Source organism: Cottoperca gobio, chromosome 10, assembly GCF_900634415.1.
Source record: "Cottoperca gobio chromosome 10, fCotGob3.1, whole genome shotgun sequence".
NCBI lineage: Eukaryota > Metazoa > Chordata > Actinopteri > Perciformes > Bovichtidae > Cottoperca > Cottoperca gobio.
Window position 1 is genome coordinate 5084397 of NC_041364.1, and position 21337 is coordinate 5105733.

At 39.4% G+C, this 21337-nt stretch overlaps 1 protein-coding gene across 3 annotated transcripts in view; it reads left to right on the plus strand.

The window, feature by feature from the left end:
• The first annotated feature begins 618 nt into the window (after nt 1-618).
• Nucleotides 619-21337, plus strand: part of lingo2 (leucine rich repeat and Ig domain containing 2) — a 197436-nt gene continuing 176717 nt past the window's right edge. For 2 of the 3 annotated variants that reach the window (XM_029442022.1, XM_029442024.1), the window contains exon 1: nt 619-1299. The gene's annotated coding sequence lies outside the window, so the exon portion shown is untranslated. Of the gene's footprint in view, nt 1300-1702; nt 1817-21337 lie in introns of those variants that run through there. The other variant, XM_029442023.1, reaches the window with a different exon arrangement.

The window sequence follows — 21337 nt, forward strand, 5'->3', positions numbered from 1 at the left end:
GAATTTCTGGCAATTTGATTAGGTGGTTAATTGTATAATTATACGGTTGCTACTGCACATGTATTGTCCTTGCTTCTATGCAGTGTGCTGCTCTCTTGTTTGCTATTTTCGTCTTACTCTTCAGTCACTCTTGACAGTTGGCCAGCATCAACTACTGAGCCGACTCCACTTAACACAAAAGTTACGGCAAAAGAGAGATGCAAAACAGTGTAAACTCCAGAGAAATAGTAATTAGGTAACTAGGATGAAGAAAGGAGATTAGATTGCCTCTAGGCTCAGTGCTTTTTCCATGCCGCTGCTTCTTTACTTCATATCTATTTAATTTTACATATTTATCATAGCGTTATTTGTTTCTCTGAGGAGTATGGGCGGTGAACCTTTTTGTCTGACATGGCTAGCAATGGCAAAGCAGCATTTGTGAATAGAGAGAGGGTGTGTGTGTGTGTCTGTGTGTGTGTGTGTGTGTGTGTGTGTGTGTGTGTGTGTGTGTGTGTGTGTGTGTGTGTGTGTGTGTGTGAGAGAGAGAAGGAGAGGAGGAGAGAGAAAATGCAGGGTGGGGAGGTGCAGTGAGAAGCAGGGAGGGGGCTTGTATGAGGGAGGGCGAGAGAGAGGGGGAGAGAGAGAGACGGAGCAGGAGAACAAGCGGCTCGCCTCATTCCGCTGCTTTCTCAGCATCCATTCTGTGAGACCGTATTCTGAAGAGGAGAGAGCTACCAAACAGGCAAATTGGACAAGAAAAAAAGGGGGGAAATCCATTAAAGAGGGAGGATACCGAGGAAAATAACATAATCAGGGCTCTCTGGCATCCACTATCACCTCCAATAGCTTTGGCAGAGGTGTCTGAAAGTTTCCGTCCGGGGGGGAAACCCTCCCCTTGTTGTAGGGATGAACAGCGGATGCTGAATTTCATTCCTGAAGGCAGCAGGAGAGCTGTGAATACCGGCTGGATTCACTTGCAGTGGAGCTGGTAGTGCGCACTAGAAGAGATCCTACAGTGCCTCTTTCTCTCTCGCACACGCATTTTCCAGTAGAATACATAGCATTATTTCACTGTGCCAAGGTGGAATATCAGGGGCAAGCAACCCAAAAGAAAATCTCCTGAACCAGGGAAGTAAAGTGGAACGGATTATGTGCAGAATCAATGATTAAAAAAGTAAGTTCTAATCAGGAAAGGCTTTGAATTGGATTCTGATTCTGTAGAGACTTGGAGGATTTTTGCCCTTTTTCTTTGTTGTGGAGCAGCACCAAGCTTCAGACAGCTTATCTTGTGGACTATAGGGTTCTGGATGGTATTTCAAGGTAAGGACACATCCACGGGCTCTTGTATATTAATAGCACCCTCCAGGTTTTTGAGAAAAGGGCAGATTAAGGAGCTGAGAGATGCAGTGAAGTGGGAAAGAGAGAAAGGAAAATGGAAAAGGTGCGTGAGTCTTAGTCTAGACTGTATTTAGTCAGTTTTATAAAAAGTGCAAAGTTGGGATAAATGTCTTCATAATAGAATAACATGTCCCAGGGCTTACGGACAACAGGATTGCTTTTTTTATTGCTATTTTTGGAAGGCTACTCCCCTATGCAGAAAATAATGTATCTTATATGGATCTGCATACTCATGCATGTGTGTTTGTTAAGAGGGGAGATGCCTGTCTCCAAAGCAATTCATCTCTTTGCTTCATTGCTACATAGCGGTTATCACCAGGGGAGGCTTCTAGTGGAAAGGGTATAATTGCGGTGGATGTTTGTCCTCGTCTTTGCAACAGCTAGTATCTCTGACCTCAAGGAATTACTTTTATACACTAGCCACATTTTTTTCATAATGGTGAGTGTCCTTCTGCATTTTAAAGGCTGCTGTGTCTCTTTTATCTCTGCTCACTGAGAACTGATTGTGTCCAGTATTACACTATCTCAGACGCCCTACGTTATACCTTCACCTTCAGTTTCTATGTACCGGTATACGTAAGTTTGTCTGTGTTTTTGTGGTCCAGCAATGCATCTATTTCCATGTCTCTTTATCTCTCTGTTTTTCTTGCTTACTCTCCCAAAATGGAAATTTGATGAAACAATCGTTTTTTTTTGTGTCTCTTGTTTGCCAAGTTCTTTTTTGGATGGATTCAAAAAAAGCAAAAGTGTACAGACTAAGAGACAGAAAGATAAAGGTGGCTTTTGTGTTCTTTTTTGTGTTGGAGTGAATCTGCTGCCCTCTTGATTAATACCAGACAAGTGCAAGGCTACCTCCTTTTGTAAAGCAACGGTTGAAATATTTATGATGGCATGAGCATCCTGTTGGTCCCCTGAAATATTTAAAATAATTGAATAGTCAAACGCCTGTCTAATCTGTCAAAGCCCAACTTTGGACTGGGCTCATCCTTATAATGCCACCTACTCATGTAACATGCAAAACAGTGACCATTAAATGCCTTTGCCTCTGGATATAACATTTTCAAAAGAAGACTCTCTTCTCTTGCAAAACATCCACTGGGGGGAAGTGGAGCCTGATGGGAAGTTGATGACAGCTCCTGTGTATCTGGCGTTGACAGGGTATAGGTGGCTCAAATCGCCAATTGTTCCCCTGAATATAAAGCCTGATTGCAAGAAGCTGCTATGCACAAATATTCTATTGAAGTCACATTTAGCATGCAAGGGGGGTAGTGTGTAATTGCTTCCTCGCGAAAGAGATGCAAACGTATTATCTGCTCTGCCTGCTGTAGTCATTTAATCTTATGAGCTACATCTACAGTATGTATACGTCAAATATGCGTGTGTACGTGTGTAAGAGAGCGTGTAAAACTGAAAGAGAGTTTCTGAGTGTATCTGGTATCTGCGTGGGTGTGTATTTGTCCAGAGCTCTGTGCTTCATCCCTTTTGATGTTTTATTGAGTGTTAACCATGGCAGGGCTGACGCATTGCCTCTGATATGGAGTAGCATGGTTAAAGGAAAGCACTAAGACCGACTTTGCTCTCCCTTGTATGTCCTTTAACTCTGAATTAGCAATGCTGTGTCTGGCTCTGCCTCTTTCAGCCCTTTGGATTTGGTTAAGTGTGTGTGTGTGTGTGTGTGTGTGTGTGTGTGTGTGTGTGTGTGTGTGTGTAAATAGGGTATATGTACACTGTGCGTACATACAGCGTGTGTGTGCTCAGGTGAGTGTCTGTGTGCGTATAATCCCCTTCTCTCTGTGTTAAAGGGATATACAGTTTGCAGTATTATTTTCTTCCATTTCTGATGATGGCAAAGGAGTCAAAGACTAGGCCCTCCATTTTCAGTGATGTAATGCATCCACTGAATCACAGGATGGACGGAACAGAGGGAAGGAGCCCTTTTCTACCTTGTCATTATTCAGTGCCATTGACAGCATGTTCACATGGGGCAGAAATCAGAGGAAACAACTTTGATGGCAAGAAGGCTGAGCTTTCGATTTATCACAGAAACGGAGTTTGAATCAGTGTGCATTCACACCAGTAGGCAGCTAAAATCTATATAAAGTATAGTAAATCATTTGCAATCATGTGCCTTTCTGGTTTGGTATCAGTCAAATATAGAAGTTGCAAATCAGGCCTAATATTTTAATATCAGTTGTTTGTATTGTTAGTATTACAATGAGACGTCACATTGTCGAGTAAGGTTTCTTTAATATGAATATCACTAAATGATACAAAAGTACTGTTATAAAATCCCAGCATATGGAATAGAAAACATTATAGGCAAAGTATCTGTTGTGGAATATCTATTGCATTGTTTGTTGTTGTATATCGTGAAACGGTAGAAATGTGTCAGCCGATTCTGCAATACCGTTTCTACCACGGGAGCTATTCTTGCACGATCTTGTGATTCTCGCGTGATGTTCCCCTTGATTTTAGTACAAACTACACGTACATTCGGAAAATTTTCAAATTTGATCTTTTTACAAAACATTATGAACAACCTGAAATTTCTTAAGAAAAAAAGGTGCAATTTCAACAATATTGTGCCTCAGTTTATCATTTACACATGTGCATTACAACTTACTGATCACAGTGTATCTACAAAGGCACAAAACATTTAGTCACAGGTATCTGGAACATTATTTTACTTTATGATCAAAACAACACATTTTTACACTTTGCAAAGTCATCCCGCGGGCCGGGTTGGGCCGGGTTGGGCCGGGTTGGGCCAGGTTGGGCCAGGTTGGGCCGGATTGGGCCCTCTGGTGGGCCGGATTGGGCCCTCTGGTGGGCCGGTTTTGGCCCGCGGGCCGCATGTTTGCCACCCCTGCTCTAAACTAAAGTACACATTTGTGTGATCTTTACATTGCTTTATTATTGTGCTGAATGAAGTCAGGCAGGTCATTATTTGCATCTGTTAACCTTAAAACCTGTAACACTTGAACATAGTGTTCTCAGGATCAGATTTTTAAGGTTTTGAGTTTTTTAAGTCAATGAGACAGAACAGACGACTTTAATTGGAATTTATTGGGATGTTTGTCCCACTCCTTAAAAGTTTGAGTTTGTTGAGATTTTCAAAACACATTACAAATACATACAATTACATATTACCTTTTGGCTATCTATTGAAAGAAAACGTTTATACATATGCACACAAAATAGCAGAAATAGCAGAAATAGCAAATCAAACATTTTATAATTGATGTGCATTTAAAGCTGTAAAATAATTAAGCCAATATTAAAGTTAAATTGAATTTATTCCAGAGTTTCACAGATTGTCTGCAATGCAGTGACATCTTTCCACAGCCATTTAAAAAATCTTTTACATTCAGTTTGTAAAGTGCTCCAGAATTTAAGAAAAGTAATTATATGTAACATTTGTATATCATAAAACATATTTGTACCACAGTCTTTCAAAATACAGGTTAAGCACTTTTAACAGTTTGTCGTTAGAGGACAGATGTATAAAGAGCTCTGTCAAAAACTGTACCAAGAAGCAGAACAGCGTATTTTTAGCCTGTCCATTAAGGACAGAAAAATCAATGATCACAGACTGAAACTCTGGGTTTCAAATTTAATTTTTTTTCTCCCTCCATGACCTTTTGGATACAGTTGGGAATATGTACTTTGTAAATATCCGATTCTAACTTGGTCAATAAAAGAGTCTCATAGAAGTAAATGAAACAAGTCTTGTTTGTTTAAAAATATTTATTTATTTAAATTAAACTTAAACTCTAATTTAATGAATACATTCAGTCATTCTTCACTACTGTGGGTAATATTATTAGTAAGAGTGCTTTTTTCACATTTAGATGACACGGTAGATTGGCTTCACCTCAATCTTTCAGTTCAAAGGCTAATATGTGTTTAATAGTTGCTGTCACAACACAATACTGTAACCATGCTAGCTATCATGAGCCACACATCTGTAGGCTATACTCTACCAGCTGGCTGAAACAAACAGAAGACTATATTTTTAATGGTCAACTGGTGAATGGATGCGGCTGATCTGTTGTCAGCCCCTTTGAATTCCTGATTAAGCGAAACACAATATGCTTGAACAGCTGGGTCGTTTATGGAATATGCTTACTCATCATGGTCGACAGCCGCTTAAAGGAGGGGGAAATAATTCTGTTTTAATAGAGTATGCTTCACAGAAAAAATTTTAAAGATTGTTTTAAATGAAGATCATTTATTAGCGTACAAAACATGTCAGCCCTTTCCTAAAAGATAATTGGAGTAGACCTTTGGATAAACATGATGACTATTATGTTCACCATAATCTTATTAATAAAGTGTCATAAGCAAAAGCATTGGTCAAGTGTATTAAGCTACATTTTCTTCATTAAATATTTGACAATAAGGGCTTGGGTGTGTCAATGTTTAAAATAGCATTCTTACAGTATGTAGGGCTGTCAGCTAACAGTTTCACTAAAAGAAACTTAGACTGAGGAAAAACATAGCCACACTTTGTTTTGTGTACAACAGAGAAATGCTTGGCAAAAGAGATAAGGAAAAGGAACACAAAGGATTTGTGTCTGTTGAAGATGTGATGTGCTAAGTGACTGCTGGTGGCAGTGTAGCCCTTTAGGGATATAGTTACCAGGAAGAGGCTGTCTGAGGCATGAGGACTGATCTACGAACAGCTTCCATTGACAGTGACCTTGCTCTCTGTCACTTTGCAGCTTGACCTTCCCGGGCAAGCTGCCAAGAGTGCGTCGTATCACCTTTTGGAAAAGTCCCTTTCTGTGTGTGTCGACAAGTAAGAATTAGTAAAGGTCAGGGGTGATGTAGCTGGTTAAGAATAGGGGGCAAAGGGTGTCTCACTATACGGCAGTTGAGATAGACGAGAGGAAAAGAGGAAAACTAGTATTTTGGGCTATTCCCCTGGTAAAAAAATAAAGATCAAATGTCCTCAAGCAGTGAACACAGCTTTAACGAAGAGCCCTGATGTTATAACCTTGATCCGAACTTGTTCACCCTTAAGTACATCTCCAGCCTTCATGTACATATGCTGACATCCATTTCATTTGCAGTATTGTCTAAACAGTGCAGTGAAGTTGTGATGTGAGATGTACTGTAACATCCTTGGCCATAATGATTTACAATTCCCCTTTGCAGTATGACATTCTGTCCTTTGTCTCTGAGTGCTATGCACATTTCCTTATTCTTTGTAATTCAGCCAGTATTTACCCAAAAAGTAATTTAAGTCACAAACAGGCTAATACATTTGTGCCATTACTGACCAGTCCCGTTCTTTAAAACTAATTAAGTATCATTAAATATGCACACAGTAGAATAACCTGCCTATATCCTAATAGCATGGGAAGATTGATACTGGTTCATTTTCAGCAAGGCCAATGTTCGAGCCATCCATTTTGTATTTTGCCTCCCTCAGCCACTTTAGGATGTCCTTACAGCGACTTTGCCACCTTTTATTCTTTCTCTGCACCCTCAGTTTTCAGCTGTGAAGCAGGGTATTTAGAGTATTGACCGCTTTGTTCTTTAGACGATAACATAAATGCTGTCTCTCGTATCAAGGTGAGGGGCTTCTTACATATTCAAATCTTCATCGAGGTTTGTTTATCTTTGTCTATAGTCCCATTAAATACTGGGTATTAGCAGAGAAGATCAAGGGTTGAATATCAAGGTTAGAGAAATGATTATTCAACATGTGCACTTTTGTTTAAAATTCATTTAATCCAAGATTCATATTAAAGCTTACATATGTGCATGGATTTGACAAGACTACACTTCATGTTCAAGTTCACATTTTCTTTCAAATATTAGCCAGACAGCAGTTTAAACTGAATCATTGAGCTGCAAGCTGCCTGGCTGGTGCCCAGAAAGGTTAGGTCATTACATACAATACCGTATCCCCACTAATGCTTCACAGGTAGATCTGGATATGTCAGATGTCACCTTTTCATTGCAACAATAGTGGAAATGCCAGTACATGGATATGTCCTCTGCCTCTGAGGGGACCATAGACTCTTCAAAAGCACTTGTGTCTCTTACTTTGGACAAGCTTCCATAACCCCGTTTCTGCCAGACTATGAAAGGTTTTCAACAGGACTCTGGGTCTACACTTGTTAGAGCATGTCACAGAACCTAACCTCCTTTGGGCTTACAGCTGATATAGACCAAAGCACGGCTTGGATGTTTGCTAGTTATTTATCTTTTAAGGAATCTGTGGGGAAGAGTAAGAACACCTACAAATCTTAAAACTCCCACTAAGAGCAGAAGACTGTTGTTGTTTTGGGAGGATGACGTGGCTCGTCTCTCCAGGTGTTGTAGGTTCACACAGTGTTGTTCTAGGTCTTGTGGACGAGTTTTCATTTCCTGGTCGGATGTTTCAATCTGAAAGTTTAAGAGTAAAACAAACAGGATGAAAGAATACATGGTGGGACAAAAAGGGAATCCAGAAAGGAGATAGTGGGTCTAATAGTAAACATTTTTATAATTGACAGCCCTGTCTTTTATTGAGTTTCAGAGCCTAAATGTCAATCTTGACTATTCTTTTGGTGTAAAAGAAGACCGGCAAGATGACATGAGATTAATTCCTATACAGGCACAAAAGAACTCATATTATACGTGCACCGTTCGATTAAGATAGTGACACTTGGCTGCTATTCAATAAGTGCAACCAACCCAATTTCGTAACAGCATTGCTCCTGAACTCCCATATACTGCAGTCACCTCCTGCTCTCTTTCAGGCTGTTGGATGAACTGCCAATGAGGACTCAGCGTTGCTATTTAATTTATTGCATGCCACTTTCTTATATTCCTATAATCTCAGATGGATGTCAGTTGGGCAAGAGTCTCATTAGAGCCGTTGTCATGCCGTTGCTCCTGGGCTGGAGAACATACTGAATAGATAAGGACTCCTTCTCCTCTCCCAGCTTCTCTCCCGCTGTCTTTATCGCTGCAGCTCTCTCCTTTCCTCTTCTTAGTCTGCTCAGTGTGTTACCAGAGGTTTGACTGTCGAGTGGAGGCTCTAGACATTTTGGAGTCTGTCAGTGAGGCGATGGAGATTCTGAAGGCAGCACATAATCTTCTGCCTGCTGTGGTCTTACTATTATTCGCCTTTTGGTTATGGAGGGATGTTGTCTGATGATTCAGTAGTTTGTCTGCAGTAAATGTGGGCTATTGTGTGTGTACAACACTATGTGTTGGCTGGTTTATAGATAGATAATGGGTAGATGGAGAGAAAAAGATTTGGGAGTAAAGAAACTGATACAATTTCAAGACTTGTCAGGATTTCATCATATCTCCTTAAATCAGTTGTAAACAAAAAATGTACATCACTTCACTGGTGTTTGCCTGGGTTGTAGCATGTTTTTAGCTGATGCAATAATAATCCTGACTAGCCTAATTATGTCATTAGCTGGTGTCTTGCCTTACTATCCCATCACTTAAAATATGTCCCTGTAAACCCTTATGTATTATTAATTGCTGGTTTATTATTATTTTTAATTCCCAATATTTATTTAACAAGGAATGATTAAAATGGTTGCCCATTCAGGTTGGCACATTAATCAGGAATTGATACGCTTTTTCATTATGCGGTTTTGAATATAGCCTTAGTTGCTGCTAGATGAAGATATATTGTTCCATTTTCTAAAAGAAAAGAGCAATCCCTCTTGGCTAAATCTCAAAAAACATCTAATTGGTGTGAAATGACGGACAAACAGAATGTTTATTCTTACCTAAATTTGTAATCTGTCATTACAGAATGACATTCTCCATGAAAACACAGCCTTCCCACTACGGGCTTTGCTTACATAGTGATTCATCGGATAGAAGTCTTGACGTCACTCTGATATTTGTTTGTGCTATTGACATTAGGAAATTATTCTGTATATCAGAGATTGCAAAAGGTCATTGTATCTAAACAATAAAGTAAAATGGATACGAGATCTGGGTGACAAATCTTAATGTTATTTATATTTGAAGTTGTGACATGAAGTCAAAAAAGTCACAGATGCAGAACAGTACCAACACGCTTTGAGAGAGTATACCCTAACACGGTAACCTCATCCAAAGGATGATGATTATTCTATGTGCCTCTGTAGGCAGTCCACGATGGAAGAGCTAATATCGTCCTGGTCAGTAGACCCCTTCCATTTAAAATATATGTATCCACTCATAGCATTGTGAGCCACACTGTATAAAGGTCTCCAATAAATGGCACATGCCAGCTGGATCACAAATGGGTCTGTATATCCCATGCAGGCTATGGGATATAAATGTCATCACATGCCTTTTTGTAAATGATATTGTGTTTGGCGGCACCACAGTGACCAGCTCTCCCCTGCCACACTTATAATGTGGGCAATGCGTGACCGAGATTAAATGTACATGTCCTCAGACATTCTCAACACACGTAGTAAAAATTCAGCGTGCCTGCCACGTTAGATATTGCAGGGACTGCATTGCCCAGTTATCTTTGATGAGCTGGGAATCAAACCTCTAAATTTAAACATTGACCTTTACTTCCAAGTATACAAGCGCCAGTGCTATTGTCAACATGTGTAATTCCTAGCCTCGGATGCCGACATGGTCACTGTGAATTATACATCAATGCACATGTATTAGTGTAAAATCCACCAGGACCTTGGGCTTTGCCTGTGATGGAAGAATGAATATGAGGGAAACAGAGGCACCTCAGGGGATGTTAGGCTGTCCAACTCTGGATCTGCTTGTCACAGCCTGGAGCTCATCCTTACAGATACACAGAGACAGAGGGCTTATATAGTATTGGCTCTGAAAAAAAGTGTTTCTGCGTTTCTTTGTGTCTGTGATTGTGCTTTGATTAGCTATTCTACAAAGGAAACGGCACTTTTGCATGATGTATAATGTTGAGATAAAAATCCACAGGGTTTTATGCATCTTCATTTTTGTTACACAAGTGGTTCTACTAGCTGAACATATTCACATTTCATGGTGAAAACAACTACGTTTCCTGAAGATCACTTGGTCAGTCGTCAGGTCATCACAAGAGGGACTGGCTTGGTTGAACGGGCACACTAAAGATCACCAGCTACAGGAACCTCAGCTACAAAACAGAGACAAAGACATCTCTTTATATCAAGACTTAGGTATATTACTTGATCAGGAAGTGATCTACGTGATATGCAAAGAAAATACTGTGCTGAAATGAGTGCTCAGAAACAAAGATACTGCCCCTGCCAAGAAATAGGAACAAGGCTGTTTAACATTGAGCTTTGCCTTTGATGGACTATTTAATCAACGAGCAAGAAAAATGTTTGTGGAAAAGCTCTTTGCTGTTGATATGACCCACACTTTTTGTATCTTAGCAGTTCATGGTCCTTGGACAACCATAATGCGATTGAACCAGTCTGTGAATAAAACAGAGGAGATAGTGTGGGAGTTACAGTAAGTAAGATGCACTGAATGACAGGTAACTCAGTTTAGCTGTGACTACATGAAGTGGAAAGCTTGTTTTTTACCAGAGACGGCTCTACTGCTAACCTGCTTGGAAACTAAGCACATGTATGTTCACAGTAAATAGTTTCGTGCTGTATGTAAAATATTGAAAGACAAGATTTTTCTTTTAGCAATATACTGTATTATTAGTATGTAGTACACTGTCATGAAGTGATGGGGCTATGACTTCTTTATGTTCAACTTAAAGACATGTGTACCCTTAAGGTATCCCACAAACACCCACATAATCCCAACACACACATGAATAAACACGTCACAGAAATATTCATAATTGAGATGCTATGAACATGTTAAAATGCATCATTTCTAAAAGCACTCAACAGAAAGTAATAGGTCTATTGTACATGACTGCACTAGGAAGCCTGTTCACATGTGTGTGTGTTACTTAAGAAGCGGAAACAGCTTAGCTTCTTTCAGCTAATTAGCGACTTAATGACCTGAGACACTAGAAATGCCAAAACAAAATCACCACATTTATTGTTTTATCTTTTGTAATTTATGTGGATACAAGGAAAACGCATAAACGCATAAACGTTCCACACGAGGTGAACTCATAGGCAGATTCCAGTTGATGATCACACAGATACGTATTTGCCCTGAAGAATAAATGCCTAGATGATTGGCACATTGAAGGATTGAGAGGTTGTTAAAATAACTTTCTGTGCCCATAGCAATGATGACACGGCACCTTGTATACAGAGAGGTTGATGAGTACATTATTTTGACAATTACTGTTCTGTTAGGAGATGAAAGCCTTCTATCACACTGTTTCGTGGTCACTGTCTTTGGTCCTTAGGGTTGCCCATATACTCAGCGACCCTGGTTTCCTCTCTTCCGGTGCAACACCCATCTAATCCCATTACTGTTTGTGATTCACTACTTTCAACTGTCGGTAGAAAAAAACAGGTGCATTAATAATGTATTCCTTGGGTGTATCCACCCCCAGATCAATGGCAATACAAAGACTATCTACAAAGAGGGTTGGCTCAAGGCCATATTTGATCACTTCCACTGTGCACGATCACTGCTCCCTTTTTTGTCAGCCCGCTGAGACTCAATTATTTCCAAGTGTTTGTAAGCTATTGTTGAAAGAACACGAAGTGAATATTTAAAGTTGGTGAGGGGAAGAAAAATCTTTGATGAGACATGAAAACAGCAGATGGATGGTAATAGTGAACGGTTATACAGAGAAAAAGGAGGAGAACGAGAAAGAGGAGAAAGGGAAATTATGAGATGCAGCATGCTAGTTCTCATAGGGATACTGGAAAAAGAGTTGTATGCATGACAGCAGACTAGATTCTGCTGTGTTCATACAATGTGTCACTCGGAAATGATGTCAGAAACCTCAAAGCAATCCCGAGGGTGTTTTTAAGGACGAATTGATCTCAGAACACATCGGCTATCAGCGGGAACTGCCAATATTTCTAGGGTTACTGTAGACATTACAGCGGAAATTACGGCCAATACTCTTCAATGCGCTGGTCGTTAAATCACGTCGGACGATAGCCAGTGGGTTCCGATATTGTGGAACAATGCATTCCGCCTCTTTTGCCCTCCACACGGACTGTACTTTCACGCAACCAAAGCCGGTCAAACAGGATTTGTCAACACTATTCGGACTACAACAGAAACCAGCTTCTGATACCAAAAATCTTGTCCTGTTGCCTAAAGATTCTGCATTCATATGGAGATAACTGTTTATAGAGATTATTAATGAATACACTGAAGAAGTTGATGTGCAGCTTTATGGTCCAAACAACAACTGACAGCAAACTTCTTGCCACAGAAGCACAGATTTATTTTTCCTCTCATATCCCTTGCTGGGTTTGTTTCTCCCTATCACAGATGGCTGGGCTCATAGCCCACATTTTTCCACCATGAAAAAAAACATTTTTTCAGAGTTTTTTCATTTCCTACAGTGTAAAATCTTCACTTCTTCAGCAAGAATTGATGGTACATCGGATTGGCACTGTACCACCACTCTGGCTGTGCCACGTATAATGAGTATTTGTGTGAAGGGCAAGGCACACACTAAAATTAGATCAAAGGTCTGCACTCTAGGCATCAAACGGTGGACTGAAGTCATGCTCCAGCACGGGTAGTGCCATGCCTATTCAGCTACTCAAATGTCATACCGCTGGTAATGGCTGGATCTGCTTAAGGAGACATCTTTTAAATGTGCAGTTCTCGAGTGATCATATCTTGGTTTCATCAATCCAATTTACATTCCAGACAATATTTGAGGGTTTCAAATTGTGTGGCTAATCAGCAAACTGTTGCAGTTTGACTCTGCACTCATTGTGTTCTCTGTCCTTTGTCACACTTAAGCTTGCAGTACCTCCACCTGCTATATGTCATAACATTGTGCTGACACTGGGAAGTACTAGTATCACATGTTTATATTAAACTGAAAAGTGCAGTGATCTTTGAATACAGAATAAGGGGGGGAATGATTGCACCTGAGCCAGGGGAATGTTGAGCAGTTTCAGAGTTCTGTTGGGTATGAGGTATTCACGCACATTTACACCTGTTCCCATGATGACATTTAAATATCCAAGGCCTTTGTTCACCCTTTGTTGTAAGCCCATACATATTATATTAAAAGAGGCTATGTCTATGTAGAGTAAAGACGTATCATCTTTTGGACCTAATCCACTTTAATCAACTCCAGAAATATTTATTACAGAAGTTTCAATTGTGTTTTCTATTGTCCTTTTTACTGAAGAATACACAATACTTTGTTTAGTAATATAAACTTGATTAACAGAGACTGCATTAGCATGCCACATACTGTATGAAATATTTAAATTAGCCTAGCTTGCAGATAGCCTTGGAGATGAGAAGACAGCACTTATAAGAATAAACCGTAGGTATAAAGCAGTTAGCATTTTAATGCTATGTAGGATGGGCCAGATATTTGGCAATAAAAACTAAGCGAAACTTAACTACTAACTAATTATTAGGTCTTTCAAGCTTTCCCCAAGCAACATGTCTCTCAGCTGTGAAAAATTACAACAATTAAACAAAACACTTTTTGGAAGGTGATTGCTAAAGATGACAAATCAAAAAGCAAAATCATGTAATCAATGCATGCACTGCATTTGATAACTGTTGGCAGAGCGATCAGCAGAAAATTGGATGTCAATGCAAAAACACTACTGTGTTTTTAGAATATAATTTTTGTCACTTTGGTTTATCATCCACTCAATTTACACCTCACTATCAACCACTGACAAAGCAATCTGTATACTCATTGAAAATGTGGCACAGATTGTCAGTTGATAATCAACGGGCTGGCTTCTATCATCGCAAATTTGTTTTGTGAAGTCTGTGTGGTTGGCAGAAAGCGTCTCCTCTTGTCACTGCTGTCTGATTAAGAGGAGTTAACACCTTAGAAATGGAGTCAACCTTTCAGCATGTTGTATTGGCAGCGTATCATGTGGTCCACACTCGGCACCCGCTGTATATGAGTGGATCACTGTCTTTTATTCCTCCTAAAATGGAAAATGTGGATTGAATGTTATTAAGAGGTGATGAATATACTCACCATCTGGTTAATCAAATTAGATATTGCCATCTATATTATCAGCATGCATGAGGAAAGGTAGGTAGAAAGTAGATAAGGTTTTGAATGGGATCCCTGCTGATAAAAGGGCAAACGGATTCAGTTATTTTGATCCTGTTTTCTTGATCAAGCATCGGGAAAAACCACTAATCTTGAGTGTTACAGTAAACTTCACTGGAAATGTAGTGCTTCATCTGTTTTTGGAAAATGTTCAAAACCACTCCTTGTTGACACGGAGCGCAGGTAACCTTGTGTGTACTACTTTGAAGAGAGAGGGGGTTGAACTTTCATTAGATTTTAAGTAGGTCAGTGTCTGTGCAGGAGTAGGATACAGTAGATTATATGCCTGCTAGCAAGTACACCTGGGAGACGGGGCTTGGCCTTGGATGTAGCACAAGCTTTATGTTCTTTATATTTAAGACATTAATCTAGGCCAGTGTTATCACCTTAACTTGATTATTTTTCAGAAAAGTCTGGTGTTTTGTGACTGCTAATGGTGGTGGTAATGGCTGTGAGCAAAACACAGAGGAACAATTCAAAGTTTTTGCTTGGTTACACAGCCTCATTAAATATTAAGCATTTCTGTATGCTGTCCTGACTGCAACACTCTGTTTCACAAAAACACGTGTGTGAATGAAAATTATGGAGTTGATATTGAGATATATTTTTATATCATTAATACCTCAGTATTGTTATGATATCTTGATACAGATTTTTATGATAATTCTTATCTTTGTGTGCTAATGGTTCTACCACTTCTGCAGTATGCAATGCTCATATGTAGTTTTGGGAGGTTATGTTTACTCTCCTGCTGTCATCTGTGCTATATATATATACTGCATTTTTATTCCACTTGACTGCATTAAGTGGAATAATGTCTGCCTATGTCCAGATTTATGTGACATAGGCATATGGCCTTGTTGAAGCTTCTGCACAACAAAGACACTAATATATATATATATATATATATATATATATATATATATATATATATATAATATATAATGCATATTTTTCTTAGTATGGATTTGAATTTCTGATTCTATACACTCCTTACTGCTCATTTCTGCTTTCAAAGTTGCCTCCAAGTCCCCCTTTACATAATGTGAGGTTCATTAAAGATAATCTTCTGCAGGTTCTTCCTGGGCTGTGACAATATCTACAGGTGATTGTGCATTTTGTAGAGTTGGAACTCTTTCAGGAGGCTAGGGGAGCGTAATAACCACACTTTAGTAAGGTTGATATATGGTATATCTCTGTGCCCTTGAAATTGAACATTCTATCTGGGTTTATTCTTACACCGCGTTGTAATCGCACTGATATTGAGTGATAGTTACAGTTGGTGTTGCATGGTATACCGATACTAGAAAGGTATACCCTGCAGCGAGCGCTCTGCTTCCATTTGCTGAAGGCATTGTAGGGTTAGGGTTACGGCCAACCATTTTCTTTTCCCTCATATCAATGCAAATACAAGTGCTCTTGCCGACCGTCCAAGGCTGGTTGATAAAGCAGATGCACAAAGCAAAATATGGCAGTAAAGTACTGCAGGCAAGGGTTATGAGTTGGACCTAATACTATAATAACACTGGGGCTCCATCGTCTGAACCAAGACAGCAAATTCTTTATTGCTTCCACCTTACAGCTTCACTCTTTCTGTTCTTACCTTTCACAATAAAAGCCCTAGACATATACACTGTATCACTGCTTATGAGAGGGAACTTAAATTCACATAGAGCATTTCGCTAGGGGGCAACTCAACGAAATAGCTGACTGTACTGCTCACACTTATCTCTGCAAGGATTTAACCTTTTACAAGCAGCAGTGTGGCATGTGAAGTTGGAGAGATGTGAAAGTGTAAAGATCTAATCTTAATTAATAGTTTCTACAGTCCTAGTTGTATATTAAGGGGGAAGTATAATAAAAACTCACTTTTCAATGCTGGTGCACAAACATTTTGTGCACCAGCACGTATACGGAATATCAGCAATACGCTGGCGTACGTTGTTGAACGCTGAGGCCGTGAAATGTTTTTTGGGCATGTTCAAAAACGTTTCACGTCCTCAGCGTTCAACAACGTACACCAGCGTATTGCTGATATTCCGTATACGTCGGCATACGTTTCCGCCATACGGCGAAGGAGTACGCTAGGAATGCGTTATGCATCTGTTGGGCATTCGTCGAATACGTTGGCCATTCGCTCCGATAAGTTTTGTATAAGTACGCTATCAATAGGCTCTGTATACGTTCATATACGTAGTATATGCTAATTTTCATATGCGCCAGCCATACGGCACTGCGTGACAGAGCCTTTATTTTAAGCTGGTATCGTGTCAAAGTCATTATTTTGTAAATGTGACAATACTTACAATACTTTATGCGTTTCCCTATTTACTAATTCCTATAAGATTTAAAGGAGCTTGAACTTTTCCCTGTAGGTTTGATTATCAATCTGTCACGGAACAAGTACACACACAGACAAGCACATTTACACTCATATTCACATCCATGGGAAAGTCTTTATTTTATATGAACTTCATATCTTTAGACAGTGCGAACACATCCTAACATGGGGAGAACTTGCACACAGAAAGCACTAAGGCAGAGGTCTGAGCACAGGATGTTCTTGCTGTCCGATTACAGTTCTAGTATGCAGGCTCTGAGTTGGAGCACTCAGTGATTGCCCTTGGGTTTCACGATCCTTTTTGGGTTGTATCAGACTGTCTGTCCACTGTCTGACCCTCTAAAGCAAGAACTTTGATCTCTCAGCCTCTCTGGGAGGTGCCGACATTTGTCTAGCTTTGACATTTTGAAGCGGTTTCTTGTTTCTGAATTTATATTTAGAAAGAAAAAAATAATATTTGAAGCTTGTTGCCAGTGTAATGAAAATGCATGACATGAAAATAATATTTTACTCATTTAATGCATCAATAAAATAAATTCATTTATTTATATAATACTAGTGGGCAGGACAGCAGACATGTGATTATATATTCAATGTAATAAGTTCATTTTGATTGAAGTTACCTTGAAACAGACAGTTTGCTTTTTTAATGTAGTTACAGCAAAACATGTTTAATAATATTTAGCAGATCTTAGAATAAAAAGATGGTTCGATCTTTCCTGTTCCCTCTTTTGAAAAGAGCTGGACTGTGTTTCTGTGTACATAGAATTGTTCCTCTAAGTGAGATAATAGGCTGAGGAGGATTTTATCTATTTTAATAAGTCTTTAAGAGGTAATGCTTTTTCCAAGATACAGCACCTCCATGCTGGTTTGCTAGAGTTGAGTACATAATGTACTGTACTTATAATTAGACAAACAAATATCAGTTCACTTGATAATTTCACCTCGTGTAATCAGGATAAGACTTTATACTTCCAGACTGAAATATTCTCCGCATCCAATTAGCCAAAGTATTTCCTTCATTGATTACTGAAATGAACAGGAAGATGATAATTTGATTTGTTGATGAGAGGCCAATATTTAAAATTGAATTGGTATAGAGAGTGCCTGTTTTTTCCCCTCTGGCTGGTCATCTGAGCTGAGTTCTGAGCTGTGGTTATTTACCAGAAATGAATCTCCTAATGTAACCATTTCCTTTTCTTTATAAATGGCTTGACATTACGAAGCTGCTGAGTGCTTGTGGAGTCTATCATGATGGGAGAGATATCATGAATACTTGTAACTTTGCAACTAGTCTACTCATATATCAATACATGTATCAGAGGCAGTGTTGCCGTGTCACTAATGTGAACATTTAAGCAATAGAAAACATGCGGAACCTTACACCGACGTATGTCAACAAAGGAATGTGAATATAGCCGCTTGGTTACAAATTCTACGCATAAATAAATCTGTATCGTGAAAGTTAAACATCCAAATGGAGGCAACCATAAGCATCCAAAGCGCAGTGACCAAGCGAAACGAGCAGTGGTGGAGCAGCAGTTTCGGTGAAGATGTTCACAGTGAGCGAGCGAGGTGAACGGAGCCACTTTCAGTGAAAATAAGTTGTTTTTCCTCCGTTTCAGCAGGTTTTTTTTCAGGTGTGTCATGGAGCTAAGCTGTTGTTGTTTGAAAACAGCATTTTTAATTCGGCATTTTGTTCATGGCAAAACATGTTGTTGTCCAAAACAGCGTCTCGCTGATTTGAGTTTGATACAAAACACAATAAAAAAAATGTCAATACAGGAAATTATTACATTTAATGGGCAAAGACACCAAACCAACTAAATCCATCCCATCCATTGTCTGTAACTGCATAATCTTTACAGGGTCCGGAGGGACCGTAGCCGATCCCAGCTGACATTGGGCGAGAGGCGTGGTACAAACCATGACAGAGTGCTATGCACATAGAGGCAGACAATCATTCATGCTCACATTCACACCTACGGACAACTAACCTGCTTGTATTTGGACTGTGGGATGAAGTTTATGCAAACTCCACACAGAAAGGCCCAAGCCGACCTGTGGTGAGAAATGTTCCATAATCTAAATAAAAGGGATTACCATCTTGATGCTTTGGTACTATAATTTAAAATGCTTTCACGACAATAGTGAAACTATTTTGAGTTGCTAAATACTGCTTCTTTTTTGCCATTTATTTTTGTACAAGCACAATGGCTGCTGTTAATGACATATGGTGAGTGAGGGCCTCCTACAGCAGAAGGTTCAGTGCTCTAAATACCTTCTAAGTACTGGCAATGATAACAGGGTATTATCTCCCACCCAAGGTCAAAGTAGTTTGAACATAGCAATTGGTTAACACAGCCATGCAGAGCTGGATTATTTCTTAATTTATGTATTTTAGACGTTTGCCCTTACTTTGTATTTCTTCTGTTCTTAGTATTTCAGCCTTAGATCCTTAACCCCAGACCACAATCCTCACCTCTGCTTTTCTTCTGTAGTGAGCATGCTAGCCTGAAGAACTTCAAATAGTGTTTAATCCCATTGTCTGGTGATTGGATTTCCAGAGACTTCCATTCTTTGCCTCATGCCTTCGCTTTCATCTGAGCCATATATAAAGCTCTCTCATTTCATCAGACACATCCAACACAGACGGACATTTAAAAAATCAGGTTTGAATCTGATCTGCTGCTCTTTGCTTCATGGCATGCCCTCTCTCTCTCTCCCTCGCTCCACTCTATCTTTATCCCTCTAATAAAAGTAAAAAAAAACAAAAGAGCCAGTCTAACATATGAATTCCTTTCACTCAGTAAATGCATGCTTGTCTAACACACTGCTGTTTCCAACCATTTAATTAAAGGCTAAAACATAAACGCACCAGCATTCTGTTGTTGGCCTGCAATTCAGGTTTCAATTGTTACCTTGAATTGTCTGATGAAGGATTAATGGGAAGAAACTGCTGTTCAAACAAGTGCTTGTTTAAATAATGTTAAAACATAGAGCTTGATGCTACATTGCAACAAATATACAAGATTCAGAATCCTGGTTGTGAATAAGTTGAATACTTGTTATATGCTAACTTTGAACATATATTATTAACATATTGTTTGCAGTTGTCATATCTTGAAAACTGCAGTGGATACCATATCAAGTTTGTATCATGAAACTACAGGGATAAGCTAAGATCAATGGAATTATGGGCTTTGTAAAGAAAGCAAATAATATTAAAACATGAGTGCCTTCATGCAAAACATACTCTCTACTGTAGATCACAGCATCCTCACATCTATACAGTGACCAGACAATTCACTACAGCACCAACATTTCACTAGTTAAAAAGTAGTGCTTTTTAAATAAATGCACTACAACTAAAACAACACTTGATCAGTGTCGCAGCAACACACATGCTCACTTTGACATATCTGGCCTGTTGTGAGGTAAGCTATTACAGACCTGTGCGTAGGCACACGTTTGCTAGCCAAGCCACATTGACCGAGCCACAGTTATAATTACATGCAGGGGATTTTTTCTGCCTCTCCATATTTTATGATTTATTGCTCTACCACAGCTGTCAGAACTCGTGCTTCACTGATTGGCTCTTAAATTGGAACGCTATTAAAATGAAAGTGCAATGCCACTGAGCACCCCAAACGGTTGAATTGAGGCCCCTGATGGTAAACTGTAACCAGTGTTGAGCCAGACAGCTGTTTCTGCATGGCAAAACAGGGTGTTAATGAGTAGAATAGATTGCAGATGAGGATCACTACACCATGACGTGTTGTTTCTTCACCTGAGACTGCCATGCATCATCTCCAGAAATGATTGCTCCATTTAAATCCACTGCTATGGAGTAAGCTATAAATATATTGTAATATTTACAGGGGCATGTCCTCTCCTCTTGGATCAACATCTGATCATGGGCGGATATTGCTCACAGCTGCACAGTCGCAGCTTCAAACAGAAGAGTGCCTCTTGATTTACCTGGGTAAATCAGGAGGCTTCTCTAAAGCTGAGTACAAATTCAGGTGGCACATGTCGAAGCACAGAGAAAATACAGATTTCAAATGCCTGCTATTCTAAATCCATTGATTTTTTTTCTTTTTGTTCCAGTTCACATTTTCAGTGGATAACATATCATATTTCTTTATGGACTTTCTGTCTTTGTTTCCTTTTTTGTCTCCTGTACACACATACAGTACAGTCCATAGCACACAGATCCTGGTGCAGTGTTATCCGTTACAACGTATCAGCCTATCCCTTATCACGATTAAGTGAACAGACTAGAAATATTAAGATATAAATAGTAGTAATGTAGTTTCTCTCCCAGGATTAGCCAACACGCACGCACATACAAAATCTATGAATCTCGCCTCACAGATCACACACTAAAAGAAACATTATGATAAAGCAGCGAGCAACTGCATAACAAATTCAAAACTGACTCACAAATTTGCATTGATGTAAGAAGAACGCAATGACAAAAA